Source organism: Mobula hypostoma, chromosome 6 (assembly GCF_963921235.1).
Source record: "Mobula hypostoma chromosome 6, sMobHyp1.1, whole genome shotgun sequence".
In the NCBI taxonomy this organism is placed as follows: Eukaryota; Metazoa; Chordata; class Chondrichthyes; order Myliobatiformes; family Myliobatidae; genus Mobula; species Mobula hypostoma.
The window spans coordinates 108,376,861-108,396,010 of NC_086102.1; positions in this window are offsets into that span (position 1 = coordinate 108,376,861).

Sequence of the window (19,150 nt, forward strand, 5' to 3'; positions counted from 1 at the left end):
GTTTGGTGATTTATTGGACAGCATCAATCAAATTAAAGAAAGATTTGATTCATCCTGTCCAATAAGTCTCTTTGGTAGCGTAATGGTTAACATGGGGCTATTAACAGCACCAGTGACCCGTGTTCAATTCCTGCCACTGTCTGCACAGAGTCTGTATGTTTTTCGTGTGATAGTGAGGGTTTCCTCCGGGTGCTCTGGTTTCTTCCCACGTTCCAAAGACATATGAGTTAGTAGGTTAATTGGTCATTGTGGGCTTGTTAGCCTAGAAGGGCCTGTTCCTGTGCTGCTAGCTTTGAACTGAAAATAAGAATAAAACAAAACGGACATGCGATTATGCACACTTGTGGTCACCAAGCCTTAGGAAGGATGTAATTAAACTGGAAAGGGAGCAAAAAAGATTCATAAGGATGTTACCCGGAATGGAGGGCTTGAGTTATAAGGAGTGGCTGGATAGGTTAGGAATTTTTTCCCTGGCGAGTAGGAGGCTGAGGGGTGATCTTATAGAGGTTTACACTCAGTAGCCACTTTATTAGGTACACGTACACCTGCTCATTGACCTGAATAGCTAGTCAACCAATCATGTGGCAGTATCTCAATGCATTAAAGCATGCAGGCATGGTCGAGAGGTTCAGTTGTTGTTTGGACCAAAAATCAAAGTGGGGAAGAAATAGGGGAGAAAGGTGACTTGATCGCGCAACGATTGTTGGTGCCAGATGGGGTGGTTTGAGTATCTCAGAAACTGCTGAGCTCCTGGGATTTTCACGCACACCAGTCTCTAGAGTTTACAGAGAATGGTGCAAAAAACAAAAAAAAAATAATCCAGTGAGTGGCAGTTTTGTGGGCGAAAACACCTTGTTAATGAGAGAGCAATATACACAATGTGCTGGAAGAGCTCAGCAGGTCAGGCAGTATCTGTGGATGGGAATAAACACTCAACATTTCAGGCTGAAACCTTTCACCAAAACTGGAAAGGAAAGGGGAGGAAGTCAGAATAAGGTGGGGGGAGGGGAGGAAGAAGTACAAGGTGGTAGGAGATAGGTGAAACCAGGAAGGAAGACAGGGTGACCTCACCTACCTCAGAAGTTTTCTCTTCTCCCTCCTCCCATGGGGCACCAGCAGGCTCAAGGGCACTTTCTACCCTGCTGTTACAAGACTATTGAATGGTCCCCTAGTATGATAAGATGGACACTTGACCTCACAATCTACCTCGCTGTGACCTTGCACTTTATTTTCTGCCGACGTTGCTCTGTTTTCCTGCCTAGTCCCATCTACGTGAACCCAGACCATAACCCAGCCATCCATGTTTTATCCAAACTTCTCTTAAATGTTGAAATGGAACCCACATCCACCACTTCTGCTGGCAGCTCATTCCACACTCTCAGCATCCTCTGAGTAAGGAGCTCCTCCCCAGCTGCTCCTTACATCTTTCACCAAGCGTTTCGGAATTAGATTAGATTATGAGGACACTCAGTCCTCGTTTATTGTCATTTAGTAATGCATACATTAAAAAATGATACAATGATCCTCCAGAATGATATCACAGAAACACAAGACAGACCAAGACTAAAACTGACAAAAACCACATAATTATAACATATAGCTACAACAGTGCAAAACAATACCGTAATTTGATAAGAGTAGACCATGGGCACGGTAAAAAAAAGTCTTAAAGTCCCGATAGCCCCAACATCTCATGCAGACAGTAGGAGGAAGAAACTCTCCCTGCCATGAGCTTCCAGCGCCGCAAACTTGCCGATGCAGCACCCTGGAAGCACCCAACCACAGTCCGACTCTGAGTCCATCCAAAAACTTCGAGCCTCCGACCAGCCCTCCGACACCGAACACCATCTCTGCCAAGCGCTTCGACTCCGGCCCCGGCCACCAAGCAACAGGCAAAGCCAAGGATTTGGGGCCTTCCCCTCTGGAGATTTCGGATCACACAGTAGCAGAGGTAGCGAATCAGGCATTTCAGAAGTTTCACCAGGTGTTCCACTGTGCTTCTCACATCTGTCTCCATCAAATCAGAATTGTGCATGGCATCCTACTTGACAGATTACAGATATTCATCACCGGAGAGGCCGCACGCGCTGTGTCGTGTTGCCATCTTCTCCTCCTCCACCAGTTTATCAATTTAATGTACCATTTTACCCACACATCAGTGTACTCATATCCTGCCATAACTCACCAGCTCTCCCCCATTAAGACCATGACATATGAGCCCAATTAGTCCATTCAGCCCATCAACTCTCGTCTGCCATTCCATCATGGTTGATTTATGATCCCTCTCAACCACATGCTCTTGCCTTCTGCCCAAAACCTTTGATGCCCTGACTAATCAAGAACCTGTCAACTTCCACTTTAAATATACCCAATGACTTAGTCTCCACTGCCATCTGTGGTAATGAATTCCACAGATTCACCACCCTCTGGCTTAATAAATTCCTCCTCATCGGTTCCCTCCTGTCCTAGACTCCCCGTGAGGGGATTTTAATCAATGCCAGGGGTAGAGGAGTGAGACATGCAGACAAACACACCTGTGCTAACTTCTTCAAAGAGCTCTCCTTAAATCAGACTCTCTGCTCCTATATCTACAGCGTTTTACTTGGGCAATTGCTGATCTAATTCCCTTCTCATAGTTGCATTTGAATCTTACCCCCGGCTGCATCAAACTCAGAACAATGAGAAACAGTCGTCTCGCACCTCTGCTCCACTGCTGCTGTTTTGTTGTTCTGCTGAACTCTACGGACAAGCTGTGTTGGCACCGGAATGTGAGACAGCACTTGAGGCCTGCTCCCAGCACACCCTTAGCTTGTGTAGGTTGTCAACGCAAAACCGTGCATTTCCTTGTGTGTATCCATGTACATGTGATAAATAAACCCAAATCTGCACCTGAAGTGCCATCCTCCGATCACAGACCTTGTTAATCCAGCAGAACTCCTTCAAATCTACTGGGACTCCGCTGATCTTCGAGTGCAGTGGGAAGGTCCTTTACAGTCTCCCTTCTTCTACAGAGCTGTGCTCTGTCTGGTAGAGAGACTCCCAACCCTGTTAATGGCCCCTCGCGGAGTAAAATGGTCTTTAATCAGCAGATTAACAACTATGCTCCTCTCCAATTACACACAGACACTTGCTCATTGTTTCCCTGAATCGCTAAAATCCTGATTTGACCTCAAATCAGTTTGTTAGTGTCCAAGGGAAAAGGCACCACAAATATTCTGGAAAGGAATGACCACCAGGGATTCTGGCGGCTGTGGCCGTTAGTACAGGGGAAGTTGTGAAATTTACCCTTAGAAAAGGTTTATTATCACTGATCTGTCATGAAATTTGTTGGTTTGCAGCAGCAAGACATTAAAATTACCATGAGTTACAAACATACAAGTAACTAGATAGATAGATATATAAATAATATATGTCATTACAAATGAGGCACAACAGTTCCTCTGCTTTCTTAGAAGTTTATGCATGTCATCTAAAAATGTGACAAACTTCCACAGGTGGACAGTGGGGAGTATCCTGACAGGTTACATCTCAGCCTGGTATGGGAGCACCAGTGTCCAGGAATGGAAAAGCCGACAGAGACTAGTAGATGCAGCCCAGTGCATCACAGGAAAAGCCCCACCTACCATTGAGCACACCTACAATGACTGCCGTCGCAGGAAAGCAACGTCCATCATCCAGAACCCCACCATCCGGGCCATGCTCTCTTCTCACTACAACCATCAGGCAAGAGGTACAGAGCCCAGGGGCCAATGGTACCAGGATCAGGAGCAATTATTACTCTACAACCATCAGGCTCTTGAACCAGACTGGATAACTTCACTCACCCAAATACTGAACTGATTTCACAGCCTGTGGACTCTACAAATCATGATCTCAGAATTATTTATTTACTTACTTATTTTGCTATAATTATTACTATTTGTGGGTTTTATTTGCAGAATTTGTCTCATTTTGGACATTGGTTGTTTGTCAGTTGTGTGTAGTTTTTCATTGATTCTATTGTATTTCTCCCTTCTATTGTGAATGCCTGCAAGAAAATGAATCTTAAGGTAGTAGACGAGGGGTGATTGATAAGTTTGTGGCCTAAGGTAGAAGGAGTCAATTTTAGAAAACCTAGCACATTTATTTTTCAACATAGTCCCCTCCTACATGTACACACTTAGTCCAGCCGTCATGGAGCATACGGATCCCTTCTTTGTAGAAGTGGTTCATAGCAGGGGTGATTGATAAGTTCGTGGCCTAAGGTAGAAGGAGATGATTTATTAACTTCAAACTTTCTGCATTTTCACTCAAAGAGTTGAACTGCACATGCATGTAACGAGAGCGTCTTGGACCTCCAGGTGGTCCACAGCAGGGGTGATTGATAAGGTAGAAGGAGATGAGTTATACCGCTCTCATTACATGCACGTGCAGTTCAACTCTTTGAGTGAAAATGCGGAAAGTTTGAAGTTAATAACTCATCTCCTTCTACCTTAGGCCACGAACTTATCAATCACCCCTGCTGTGGACCACTTTCTGGAGGTCCAAGACGCCGACTTCTACAAAGAAGGGATCCGTATGCTCCACGACCGCTGGACTGTAGGAAGGAGGAGAAGATGGCAACAAAATGATATCGTATTTGTTAAATAAGGGCCGTGCACAATCCTGATTTGATGGAGATGGACGTGAGAAGCACGGAGGAACATCTGGAGAAACTTCTGAAATGCCCGATTCGCTGCCGCTGCTACTGTGCAATTGAGAATCTCCAGAGGAGAAGGCCCCAGATCCTCGGCTTTGCCTGTTGCTGGCGGCCGGGGCTGGGGTCGAAGCGCTCGGTGTCAGAGGGCTGGTCGGAGGCTCGAAGTTTTCAGACGGACTGATAGTCAAACTGTGGTCAGGTGCTTCCAGGATGCTGCATCGGCAAGTTTGCGGCGCTGGAAGCTCATGGCAGGGAGAGTTTTCTTCCTTCTACCGTCTGCGTGAGATGTTGGGACTTTCGAGAGACTTTGAGACTTTTTTTACCGTGCCCATGGTCTGTTCTTCTATCAAATTATGGTATTGCTTGCACTGTTGTAACTATATGTTATACTTATGACCAGCCTCAACATTCACCAGGCTGACAAAGAGAGTCTGGGAGAACAGAAAGCTGACGACACACACCAAAGTTGCAGTCTACAGGGCCTGCGTCCTCAGCATACTGCTTTACGGCAGCGAGACCTGGAGCCTCTACTACAGTCAAGAGCGGCGTCTCGACGCCTTCCACCTTCGCAGCCTAAGACGCATCCTGGACATCACGTGGACTGACTGAGTCATCAATGATGAGGTCCTGGCCCGCGCCCAGATACCCAGCCTCTTCACGCTGCTCCAACAACACCGTCTCTGCTGGCTGGGCCACGTACACCGCATGTCAGACAGGAGGATCCCGAAAGACCCGCTGTACGGGGAACTGGCCTCCGGCAAGAGAGCACAAGGGCGGCCCCATCTTCGTTTCAAAGACGTTTGCAAGAGAGACATGAAGTTACTGAACATGAACGTCGAGAGATGGGAGGACATCACAAACGATCGTTCTCACTGGAGGCTGGAACTACGCAGAGGTCTAAAAAGAGGAGAAGAGAAGCTGAGGCTTGCTGCTGAAGAAAAGCGCACTCGTCTGAAAAACAGCACCAAGATAACACTGGAGGACAGTGCCTTCGAGTGCATTCGCTGCAGCCAAGACTGTCGCTCCCGTGTGGGCCTCTACAGCCACAACAGACGCTGCTCTAACGCAGACTGAAGCAAGACTTTCCAGGCGCAGATCCATGGTCTCGCCAGACTGACAGATGTCAGCACCACTATTTGTCAGTTTTTCAGTCTTGGTCTGTCTTGTGTTTCTATGATGTCACACAGGAGTAACATTATATCATTTCTTAATGCATGCATTACTAAATGACAATAAAACACGACTGTGTGTCCTAGGACAGAGAGCTCTTTACTGTGTACTGCTTACGTGCATGCTGTGCTGCGCACAACATGCATTTTGAATTATGTTTTATTGACTTATTTGTGGTAATATTTTGTTTTATGTGTTGAGTGTGATACAGTGGGTTCCAGTTAATTGGGACACATTGGGACCAATACATTTTGGCCCAATTAAGTGGCTGTCCCAGTTGGCCAAAGTTTCATGGAAATAGTTAAAAGGTATAAAAAAGACAAACTAAGTAACAAATTATGTATTTAAATGAAATACAGAACAAATTAGAACACTATCAATAGTACTACAGTATTCTAAAACTGTGTACTACTTCCTAATACTAAATGACAATAAAAGAGGACTGCGTGTCTTCATAATCTAGTAGTTATTGACAGTGGAATTCATCCAGTGTACGTATTGAACAAAATCAGCAAAGAACCTAATGTAGACGATGGACTGCCTTCATTTAATGCAACTGATGATTGCTTCCTCCAAATCTTCACTTTCATTGCAACATTCATGATGATTATCCATAGCTTCAAATTCTTCGTAATTTCTAACTTGCTGGAGTAGTGAAATTATTTCAGTTACACTTACGGCCACTTTTTGGCATCTCCAAGCCTGTATGCTTGAAACCACTGTGAGCAAAGCGGTTCTGAATTGTCTTACTACTTATTTCCGGTAACTATCAGTGACAAAAATCACTGCTTTTTGAACACAAACACACACAACTGATGCTATTTAAAAACTGTTTGCTCTAAGCACAGTGTAGTGTCTAACGGCCACACAAGTGCACACGACTGACGCTAGTTGGAAACTGTTCAGCAACAGTCTCCTGCCCCAATTAAATGGAATAGTGTCCCAGATAAACAAAGGGAATCCACGCAATTTTCTAGATTTGTTTTTGGTCTTTAAGAGTTGACCCAGATAAGCAACTGGCCCAATTAACTGGAATCCACTTTATATGTTCTGTGGGTGCACCATGGTCCAGAGGAACATTGTTTTGGTTGGGGGTATATAGGTAGAGTCAGATGACAATAAACTTGAACTTGAAGTGAGTCTAGAGGCTATGGAGTCATTTCAGTGCTGAGGTCTTAGAGATATGAATGTTCATGCTATCAAGTTGGAGGCTACCCAGGCAGAATATCCTCACAGTTTACCTTTCCACTGGGCTTTCTCAGTAGGACATATCCATCATTAACATAGGTAGTAAATTGGCATGTGTGCTGCACTAATTCTTATTGCTGCTGTAAGTAACATCAGCCTGCCAATCAGAAAAGACCCATTTGTTTATCTTTAACTAATTCTCCATCCCCACTGATTCCAATCTACTAATCCTTTGAGCCATAATTGTAAATATTAGGTGTGGTATCTTATGAAATGGCTTTTGAAAGTTCAAGTTGAACATAAGTGCTGGATTTCCCTTCATACTTTGCTAGGAGATTGAGGGGATAAATTCAAGTTTATTGTTATCTGTACAACCAAATATATATACTGCCAAATTAAACAATGCTCCTGTGGACCAAGGTGTGCCCACAAAACATATATCACACTCAGCACATAAACCAAAATATTACCATAATTACATTAATAAAATATAATTCAAAATGCAAGCAGTGCACAGCACAGGTAGACAGTAAACCACTCGCTGCTGTCCCAGTGACAAGACCTCGGTGGAGGGAGGGTAACTGTTACAAATAGGGGAGGAGGGAGACCCTGGAGATCCTCTAGGGTCTTGCGGTCTGATACCTTGCAGCTTCCATATTGCACAGTGATGCAGCCAGGCCGGACAATCTCAAAGTTGCTCCTGTAGAAAGTTGTTAGAATGGGGACAGCGAGCTTGCATGCCTCAGTCTGCTGAGGTATATACTTCATTGAGCTATATGAGCCCATGAGGGGCATAGAAGGTTCAAAGTTCAAAGTAAATTTATTATCAAAGTACGTATACCATATACAACCCTGACATTCATTTTCTTGCAGGCAGCCACAGGAACATAAAGAATGCAGAAGAATCCATGAAAAACCACACATAACAAAGGTCGAGTTCGTGAAAGTGAGTCTACAGGCTGTGGAGTCAGTTTGACACTGAGGCGAGTGAAGTTATCCACACTGGTCCTGGTAATAAGGCAACAACTGTTCATGAACTTGGTGGCTTGGGACCCAAGCCTCCTGCACTTGCCACCCAATAGTTGTAGCAAGAAGAGAGGGGGATGGTTCAAACACAGGCAGACAGGATAGGTTTGGGTGGGGGGTCTTGGCTGAACTGTCTTTTTCCCTGGGAGGGGCTGCTAAAAATAAGAGGGCATGGTTTTAAGATCAGAGGCAGGAGATTTAAAGGGGATATCAAGTACAGCTTCTCTGCAGGCAGTGGTTTATATTTGAAATGATCAGCCAGCGGTCAACATCAAAGTATTGAGTACAGGAGTTGGGATGCTATGATGATGTTGAGGCCTAATTTGGAGTTTTGTTTGCAGTTCCCGTCACCTACCTACAGGAATGATGTCAATAAAACTGTAAGAATAGATTAGATTATGAGAACACTCTGTCCTTGTTTATTGTCATTTAGAAATGCGTGCATGCATTAAGAAATGATACAATGTTCCTCCAGAGTGATATCACAAAAAAAAGACTAGCACTGACAAGACCACATAATTATAACTTATAGTTACAGCAGTGCAAAGCAGTACCATAATTTGATAAAGAGCAGACCATGGGAACAGTAAAAAAAGTCTCAGGGTTCCGATCGACTCCCGATAGTCCCCGATAGCAGGCAGCCGAAGGGAGAAACTCTCTCTGCCATAAACCTCTAGGCACTGACAACTGTCGATGCATTGGAAGCACCCGACCACAGCCGACTCTGAGTCCGTCCAAAAACTTCGAGCCTCTGACCAGCCCTTCGACACCGAGCACCGAGCACCATCTCTGCCGAGCGCTTCGACTCCACCCTGGCCGCCGAGCAACAAGCAAAGCCGAGGACTCGGGGTCTTCCCCTCCGGAGATTCTGGATCTCATAGCAATGGCAGCAGCGAGAAAGGCGTTTCCGAAGTTTCTCCAGATGTTCCTCCGTTCTCTCGCGTCTGCCTCCATCAAATCAGGATTGTGCACGGCACCCTACTTAACAGTTAACAGATATCATTCACTGGAGTGGCCGCGCAAGCTGCGTCGTGCCGCCATCTTCTCCTCCTCCAACAGACAAAATTTACAAGGCTGTTGCCAAAACTTGAGGACCTGAGCTATAGGGAGAGGTGAATAGATTAACTGTCCTGCTGGGTACAGTCCTTCATTGATTCGATTGTGCTTCTTGGATTTACAGTGTATGCCTGCAAGAAAATTAATCTCAGGGTTGGTATATGGTGGCATATATGTAATTTGATCACTTACTTTGAACTTTGAATTTTATTCCCTGAAGTGAGTATCGGTGATGTTCTGTGGCTGCAGAAATCTGTTCCAAAATCAAGCGACATGGGAGACAGTAGAGCTTCACTTCCAGTTGAGCTTGCTTGGACTGTCAAAGCACGGAGGAGCCATCACAAGCTCCCACGTGCCCCAATGATCCTACGATTTCAGTCTCTGAAGCTGACATGCGAGCCACCAAAAGCATCCAGCCCGGACAGGGTACCTGGCCAAGTACTAAAAACCTGAGGTGATCAACTGGTCGGAGTGTTCACGGAGATCTTTAACCTTCCGCTTTGACAGTCCGAGGTACCCACCTGCTTCAGTACCAGTGCCCAAGAAGAGCATGGTGATCTGTCTCATAGAAACATAGAAACATAGAAAATAGGTGCAGGAGTAGGCCAGTAGGCTATTCGAGCCTGCACCGCCATTTAATATGATCATGGCTGATCCTCCAACTCAGAACCCCGCCCCAGCCTTCCCTCCATACCCCCTGACCCCCGTAGCCACAAGGGCCATATCTAACTCCCTCTTAAATATAGCCAATGAACTGGCCTCAACTGTTTCCTGTGGCAGAGAATTCCACAGATTCACCACTCTCTGTGTGAAGAAGTTTTTCCTAATCTCGGTCCTAAAAGGCTTCCCCTCTATCCTCAAACTGTGACCCCTTGTTCTGGACTTCCCCAACATCGGGAACAATCTTCCTGCATCTAGCCTGTCCAATCCCTTTAGGATCTTATACGTTTCAATCAGATCCCCCCTCAATCTTCTAAATTCCAACAAGTACAAGCCTAGTTCATCCAGTCTTTCTTCATATGAAAGACCTGCCATCCCAGGAATCAATCTGGTGAACCTTCTTTGTACTCTCTCTATGGCAAGGATGTCTTTCCTCAGATTAGGGGACCAAAACTGCACACAATACTCCAGGTGTGGTCTCACCAAGGCCTTGTACAACTGCAGTAGTACCTCCCTGCTCCTGTACTCGAATCCTCTCGCTATAAATGCCAGCATACCATTCGCCTTTTTCACCGCCTGCTGTACCTGCATGCCCACTTTCAATGACTGGTGTATAATGACACCCAGGTCTAGTTGCACCTCCCCTTTTCCTAATAGGCCACCATTCAGATAATAATCTGTTTTCCTATTTTTGCCACCAAAGTGGATAACTTCACATTTATCCACATTAAATTGCATCTGCCATGAATTTGCCCACTCACCCAACCTATCCAAGTCACCCTGCATCCTCTTAGCATCCTCCTCACAGCTAACACTGCCACCCAGCTTCGTGTCATCTGCAAACTTGGAGATGCTGCATTTAATTCCCTCATCCAAGTCATTAATATATATTGTAAACAACTGGGGTCCCAGCACTCAGCCTTGCGGTACCCCACTAGTCACCGCCTGCCATTCTGAAAAGGTCCCGTTTATTCCCACTCTTTGCTTCCTGTCTGCTAACCAATTCTCTATCCACATCAATACCTTACCCCCAATACCGTGTGCTTTAAGTTTGCACACTAATCTCCTGTGTGGGACCTTGTCAAAAGCCTTTTGAAAATCCAAATATACCACATCCACTGGTTCTCCCCTATCCACTCTACTAGTTACATCCTCAAAAAATTCTATGAGATTCGTCAGACATGATTTTCCTTTCACAAATCCATGCTGACTTTGTCCGATCATTTCACCGCTTTCCAAATGTGCTGTTATCACATCCTTGATAACTGACTCCAGCAGTTTCCCCACCACCGACATTAGGCTAACCGGTCTATAATTCCCCGGTTTCTCTCTCCCTCCTTTTTTAAAAAGTGGAGTTACATTAGCCACCCTCCAATCCTCAGGAACTCGTCCAGAATCTAACGAGTTTTGAAAAATTATCACTAATGCATCCACTATTTCTTGGGCTACTTCCTTAAGCACTCTAGGATGCAGACCATCTGGCCCTGGGGATTTATCTGCCTTCAATCCCTTCAATTTACTTAACACCACTTCCCTACTAACATGTATTTCGCTCAGTTCCTCCATCTCACTGGACCCTCTGTCCCCTACTATTTCTGGAAGATTATTTATGTCCTCCTTAGTGAAGACAGAACCAAAGTAATTATTCAATTGGTCTGCCATGTCCTTGCTCCCCATAATCAATTCACCTGTTTCTGTCTGCAGGGGACCTACATTTGTCTTTACCAGTCTTTTCCTTTTTACATATCTATAAAAGCTTTTACAGTCCGTTTTTATGTTCCCTGCCAGTTTTCTCTCATAATCTTTTTTCCCCTTCCTAATTAAGCCCTTTGTCCTCCTCTGCTGAACTCTGAATTTCTCCCAGTCCTCAGGTGAGCCACTTTCTCTGGTTAATTTGTATGCTTCTTCTTTGGAATTGATACTATCCCTAATTTCTCTTGTCAGCCACGGGTGCACTACCTTCCTTGATTTATTTTTTTGCCAAACTGGGATGAACAATTGTTGTAGTTCATCCATGCAACCTTTAAATGCTTGCCATTGCATATCCACCGTCAATCCTTTAAGTGTCATTTGCCAGTCTATCTTAGCTAATTCACGTCTCATACCTTCAAAGTTACCCCTCTTTAAGTTCAGAACCTTTGTTTCTGAATTAACTATGTCACTCTACATCTTAATGAAGAATTCCACCATATAATGGTCACTCTTACCCAAGGGGCCTCTCACGACAAGATCGCTAATTAACCCTTCCTCATTGCTCAAAACCCAGTCCAGAATAGCCTGCTCTCTAGTTGGTTCCTCGACATGTTGGTTCAAAAAACCATCCCGCATACATTCCAAGAAATCCTCTTCCTCAGCACCTTTACCAATTTGGTTCACCCAATCTACATGTAGATTGAAGTCACCCATTATAACTGCTGTTCCTTTATTGCACACATTTCTAATTTCCTGTTTAATACCATCTCCGACCTCACTACTACTGTTAGATGGCCTATACACAACTCCCACCAGCGTCTTCTGCCCCTTAGTGTTACGCAGCTCTACCCATATCGATTCCACATCTTCCCGGCTTATGTCCTTCCTTTCTATTGCGTTAATCTCTTCTTTAACCAGCAACGCCACCCCACCTCCCCTTCCTTCATGTCTATCCCTCCTGAATATTGAATATCCCTGAACGTTGAGCTCCCATCCTTGGTCACCCTGGAGCCATGTCTCTGTGATCCCAACTATATCATAATCATTAATAACAATCTGCACTTTCAATTCATCCACCTTATTACGAATGCTCCTTGCATTGACACAATAGTCTCAATGACTATTACCCCGTAGCACTTACATCCACAGTGATGAAGTGTTTTGAGAGGATGGTGAAAAAACGTATCAACTCCTGCTTGAGAAGTGACTTGGATCCTCTCCAGTTTGTCTCTCGGAGCAGCAGGTCCACAGCAGATGCCATCTCATTGACTCTTCACTCAACATTCAGACACCAATGGTGCAAACATCAGGATGCTCTTTATCAAGTACAGTTCGGCATTCAATACTATTGTTCCCTCAAAACCAATCGTTAAACTCCAAGACCGTGGCCTCAATACTTCCTTCTGCAATTGGATCTTGGATTTCCTCACTTGTAGACTCCAGTCAGTTTGGATTGGCCACAACATTTTCTCCACAATTTCCATCAGCACAGGTGCATCATAAGGCTGTGTGCTTAGCCTCCTGTCCTACTCACTTTATGCTGATGACTGTGAGGCTAAGAACAGCTCCAATGTCATACAGTATTCAAGTTTGCTGATGACACTACTGTTGTAGGCCAAATCAAAGGTGGTGATGAATCAGCAGAAAGGAGGGAGATTGAAAATCTGGCTGAGTGGTGTCATAACAACCTTTACTCAATGTCAGCAAGGCCAAGGAGCTGATTATTGACTTCAGGAAAAGGAAACTTAAACTCCATGAGCCAGTCCTCATCAGGGGATCAGAGGTGGAGAGGGTCTGCAACTTTATGTTCCTAGGTGTTATTAATTCAGAGGACTTGTCCTGGCCCAGCACATAAGTGCAAACAATTACAAAGAAAGCACATTAGCACCTTTACTTCCTTAGGAGTTTACAGAGATTCTGCATGATGTCTAAAACTTTGACAAACTTCTATAGATGTGTGGTGGAGAATATATATATATATATATATTTCTATTTTCTATTTATGATGTATAATTTAAATGTTTAATATTTACTAATTTTTAATATTTAATATTTGTAATCTAGGGAGTGGGAAACGCAGAATCAAATATCGCTGTGATGATTGTACATTCTAGTATCAATTGTTCGGTGATAATAAAGTATAAAGTAAAGTATTGACTGACTAGACAAAGCTCAAATGCCATCTATAAATTTGCTGATGACACACCCATTGTTGGCAGAATCTCAGATGGAGATGAGAGGGCGTACAGGAGCGAGATAGATCAGCTAGTGGAGTGGTGTCACAGCAACAACCTTGCACTTAATGTCAGTAAGACGAAAAAGCTGACTGTGGATTTCAGGAAGGGAAAGACATAGGAACACGAACGAATCTTCATAGTGGGATCAGAAATGGAGAGAGCGAGTAATTTCAAGTTTCTGGGTGTTGAAATCTCTGAGGATCTAACCTGGTCCCAACATATTGATGCAATTATAAAAGAAGGCAAGACAGCGGCTATATTTTATCACACACAAGGTGCAGGAGGAACTCAGCAGATCAGGCAGCACCTACAGAAAAGAGTACAGTCAATGTTTCAGGCCAAGACCCTTCAGCAGTGCTCGGCCCAAGACGTCGACTGTACTCTTTTCCAGAGATGCTGCCTGGCCTGCTGAGCTCCTCCAGCATTTTGTGTGTGTGCTCAGATTTCCAGCATCTGCAGATTTTCTCTTGTTTCCGTCTATATTTCATCTGGAGTTTGAAGAGATGTGGTTCGTCACCTAAAACACTCAAAAATTTCTATAGATGTACCATGGAGAGCATTCTGAATGGCTACATCACAGTCTGGTATGGGGGGTGGGGGGCTACTGCACAGGACTGAAAAAAGCTACAGAAGGTTGTAAAATTAGTCAGTTTCATCTTGGGTACTAGCTTCATAGTATCCAAGACATCTTCAAGGAGGATCCTCAGAAAGGCACATACGTTATTAAGGACCTCATCACCCAGGACATGCCCTCTTCTCACTGTTACCATCAGGAAGGAGGGACAGAAGCCTGAAGGCACACACTCAGTGATTCAAGAATAGCTTCTTCCCCTCTGCCATCCAATTCCTAAATGGACATTGAACCCGTGAACACTACCTCATTTATTTTTAATATATATTATTTCTGTTTTTGCACTATTTTTAATTTATTCAATTATAATTACTGTAACTGATTTACTTATTTATTTTTTCTTTCTATATTATCATGTGTTGCATTGAACTGCTGCTACTAAGTTAGCAACATACCAGGGGTGATTGATAAGTTCGTGGCCTAAGGTAGGAGGTGATTAGTTATACAGCTCTCGTTACATGCACGTGCAACTCAGCTCTTTGAGTGATTATGCAGAAAGTTTGAAGTTAATAACTCATCTCCTTCTACCTTAGGCCACGATCTTATCGATCACCCCCGATGAGCTATTAACCTCAAACTTTCTGCATAATCACTCAAAGAGTTGAACTTCATGCGCATGTAATGAGAGCTGTATAACTCATCTCCTTCTGCCTTAGCCACGAACTTATCAATCACCCCTGCAGTGGACACTTTCTGGAGGTCTAAGATCCGTATGCTCCACGACCGCTGGACTAAGTGTGTACATGTAGGAGGGGACTATGTTGAAAAATAAATGTGCTAGGTTTTCTAAAATCTCCTTCCACCTTAGGCCATGAACTTATCAATCGCCCCTCGTCTGCTGGTGATAATAAACGTCATTCTGACTCAGCTTCTGGCTGCTTCAAAGCCTGGTACAGAAACACCAATGTCCTCGTACGGGAAATTCTATAAAATATAGTGGATGTGGCCCAGTCCATCACAGGTAAAGCCCTCCCCACAGAGAGCACATCTACATAAAACGCTGTCGCAGGAAAGTAGCATCCATCATCAGGGACCTCCACCACCCAGGACGTGCTCTCTTCTCACTGCTGCAATTGGGAGAAGAAGATCCAAGAGCCTCAGGACCCACACCACCAGGCTTAGGAACAGTTATTACCCCTCAACCATCAGGCTCTTAAACCAAAGTGGACACCTTCACTCAACTTCACTTGTCCCATTTTTGAAATGTTCCCATTCCCTTTCAAGGACTCTTCACCTCATGTTCTTGATATTTATTTCTTATTTATTTATATTATTGTTTCTTCTTTCTGTACTTGCACAGTATGTCGTCTTCTGCACTCCGACTGAACACCCCATATGGGCAGTCTTTCATTGATTCTGTTGTAGTTACTATTCTACAGATTTGATGAAGAAGAAATCACAAGAAAATGAATTTTACAGTTGTATTTGGTGACATATATGTACTTTGATAATAAAATTTACTTTGAACTTTGATAGAGGAATGCATCATTTTGAGGGGTATAGATAGGGTAAGTGCTCGTATGTCTTTTCCACAGAGGTTGGATGAGACTAGAACTAGAGGTCATGGGTTAAGGGTGAAAGGTGAAATATTTAAGAGGAACGTGAGGTTGAACTTCCTCGCTCAGAGGTGGTGAGAGTGCGGAACAAGCTGCCAGTGGAAGTGGTGGATGTGGGTTGTATTTTAGCATTTAAGAGAAGTTCGGATAGGTACATGGATGGGAGTGGTATGGAGGGCTATGCTCCCGGTGCAGGTCGATGAGACCAGGTTCAGTGCGGACTAGATGGGCTGAAGGGCTTGTCGCTGAGCTGTAGTGTTCTGTTACTCTGGAGGAAATCAGGAGAACCTGTTTTGATTGGCCAGAGGCTATGTGGGCAGGGAGTATGTAGCACTCCATTACTTTGACTTTACTTATCTGTAGGATTTTTTTTAGTCCCTGGTCTGAAGAGTCATTGATCATTCTCGGAGATTCCCAAAGATTTGCCAATCGCTTGTTTGGTATTCAGCAAAACGGTGTGGATCCAGAGGACAGGAATCTGCTCTGAGCTTATCAGAGCAATTCACTGGCAAAAGTCCACTAGCTAATTTTAGATATTTATACTCATTGCCACCCACAGGACATAGAATATAGAACAGTACAACACAGGAACAGGCCCATTGGCCCGCAGTGTTGCGTCAAACCAATTAAATTAATAATTAATTGACCAGCTAAACTAATCTCTTCTCACACAGTGCCATATCCTTCAATTTTTCTCACATTCATATGCCTATCTGAACGCCCCTTACAGGTCTCTAATGCATCTGCCTCCATCACCACACATTCCAGGTGCCCACCACTCTGTGTATAAAAAAACTTGCCCCTCACTTCTCCTTTGAAATCATCCCCTCTAACCTTGAATGCATTCCCTCTGGCATTAGAAATTTCAATCCCATGAAAAAGTTATTTTCTACATATTCTGCCCATGCCTCTCATAACCTCATAAACCTCTATCAGATCTCCCCTCAGTCTCCACTGCTCCAGAGAAAACAACTCAATTTTGTCCAAACTCTCATTATAACATGTGTTATCATTTACAAATATCAGTAGTAGTAATACAAGCCTTTCCACTCAGAAGCTTTGTTACATCTTCCATTTCAATTGCGGTCGAGCTGATGGGAAGTGGTTCCTGGAATTCTAACAACAATTCTGGACAAGCAAGAATTGTGTTCAGACCCCGCCACCATAGTCCAATAATAATCTGGAATTTAAGAAGGCAGCTCAGCTTAATAAAAACAGGAGGTTATCAGTTAGCATAATGCTTTACTGTGCCAGGAACCAGGATTCGATTCCCACCACTGTCTACGTAGAAATAGTGTGTTTCCTGTGACAGTGTGGATATTTCTCAGGGTGCTCCTGTTTTCTCCCACATTCGGAAGGCGTATGGATTATGGGTTAGTTGGTCACAGGGTGTCATTGGGTGACACAGACTTGGTGGGTTGGAAGGGCCAGTTACCGTGCTGTTCCTCGCAATAAACAAAATGCAAACCACATGATGAGACCTCCCCTCCTTTGCTGAGGCCCACGTGAGGGCCGCACATTAGCGTAACGCTTTACAGAGCGGGCTGTAAAATCGGGGTTCAGTTCCCACCACTGCCTAGAAGGAGTTTGTACATTCTTCCCATGACTTCCAGGTGCTCCGGTTTCCTCCCACTTTCCAAAGACATACAGTAAGTTGTGAGCACGCTACGTTGGTGCCGGAAGCACGGCGACACTTGTGGGCTGCCCCCAGCACACCCTCAGATTGTGCTGGTCATGGATGCATTTCACTGTACGTTTTGATGTTTCAATAAACACGTCTACAGTGTAGCAGTGGAGCTGGACTTGTTGTACACCATGTTGCAGCCACCCAGGGAAGAAAGAGTCAGAGGTGGTGCATGGATCCAATGACGATGCTGGTGATTGTCTTAGACATGTTTGCTGTGATTGCAAGATCCTGTTGGACATCGGTAATGTAAAATGCTGTGACTCCAATTCACTGGTTCATTGGAGAGAGACTGGCAGCGGGGGAGCTGCGTTGTCTCAGCTGTTTGCGGACAATGTCCTCGTGCCTCGTGGTCACCTGTTGCGGCTGCCGGAAAAGGAGACAGCAGAGCCGGATGTACGTTGTTGGATTCCGTACTGGGTTGGGACTGACCCCTCCCATCGGTGCTGCTCTCCAGAGTTCGCTCGGAGGAAGGCAAGCTGGATTGTATTCATCTGCAGATGCACTTGCACGAGATGAGGAACTGCTACGGGTTTGTTCTGCAGAAACATGGCTCCAGCACGACTTCCATGGAGCATCAGTATGGGCTATGACACACAGGAACTTGGGCTATTTTTTGTTTTGTAACTGCATGTTTTTCTGCTGTTATAATTATATGTGCTGTGTGAGACTATTGATTCTGTGTTTTACACCTTGGCCCCAGACAAGTTTTATTTGGCTGTGTTCATATGTTTGGTTAAATGACAATTAAACTTGAACTTGAACAAATAAAGCTAATAATTTTAAAAATCGTGAAGCTAATGTTGGATGGATTGCTGCAACAAATAGAGCAACAGGGGGATGTCAGAGGTAGATTCTTTACACAGAAAGTGGTGGGTGTGCAGAAGGCCCTGCCAGAGGTGGTGGTAGAGGCAGATACTTTAGATACTCTTGGATAGGCGTATGGATGATTGAAAACTGAAAGCTATGTTGGAGGGAAGTGTTACATTGAACTTGGAGTAGGTTAAAATGTCAGCACAACACTGTGGACCAAAGGGCCTGTACTGCACTGGACTGTTCTAACATCGATGTTCCACGGCTGGAGTGCTCCGTCCACTTTTCGTTTCCTTACCTTCCGGGCGAGAGGGGTAAAGTTTAAAGGAGATGTGCAAGGGTGACATGAGTTGGCAGCAGAAGCTGGTTGTGGCTTCCAATGTGCAGCCAGTTCTGGGAACGCATTCCTCCAGAGGCCCACCGACGGGGAGATTCATGGCCCATGAAGTAGAGCTCTCCCTCAGCCCCACAGCCAGGGAGGAAACTGTGAACAGTCTCTGTGTGTTTTGTTTTATGCTTATACTGCCAGGCATTGAACAAGCTGGAATCCACCAGCACTGACTCAGGGACCTGCAAAAGAAATTAACCCTTATCCACAGTCTCAGAGCATCTCTTTCAACTGTAAATCCCAAAGTTTAAAGTAAATTTATATAAAACTATGTACATGTCACTACTTTCTTGCAGACATTCACAGTAGAACAAAGAAATACAATAGAATCAATGAAAAACTACACACCACGACTGATAAAATAACCAACA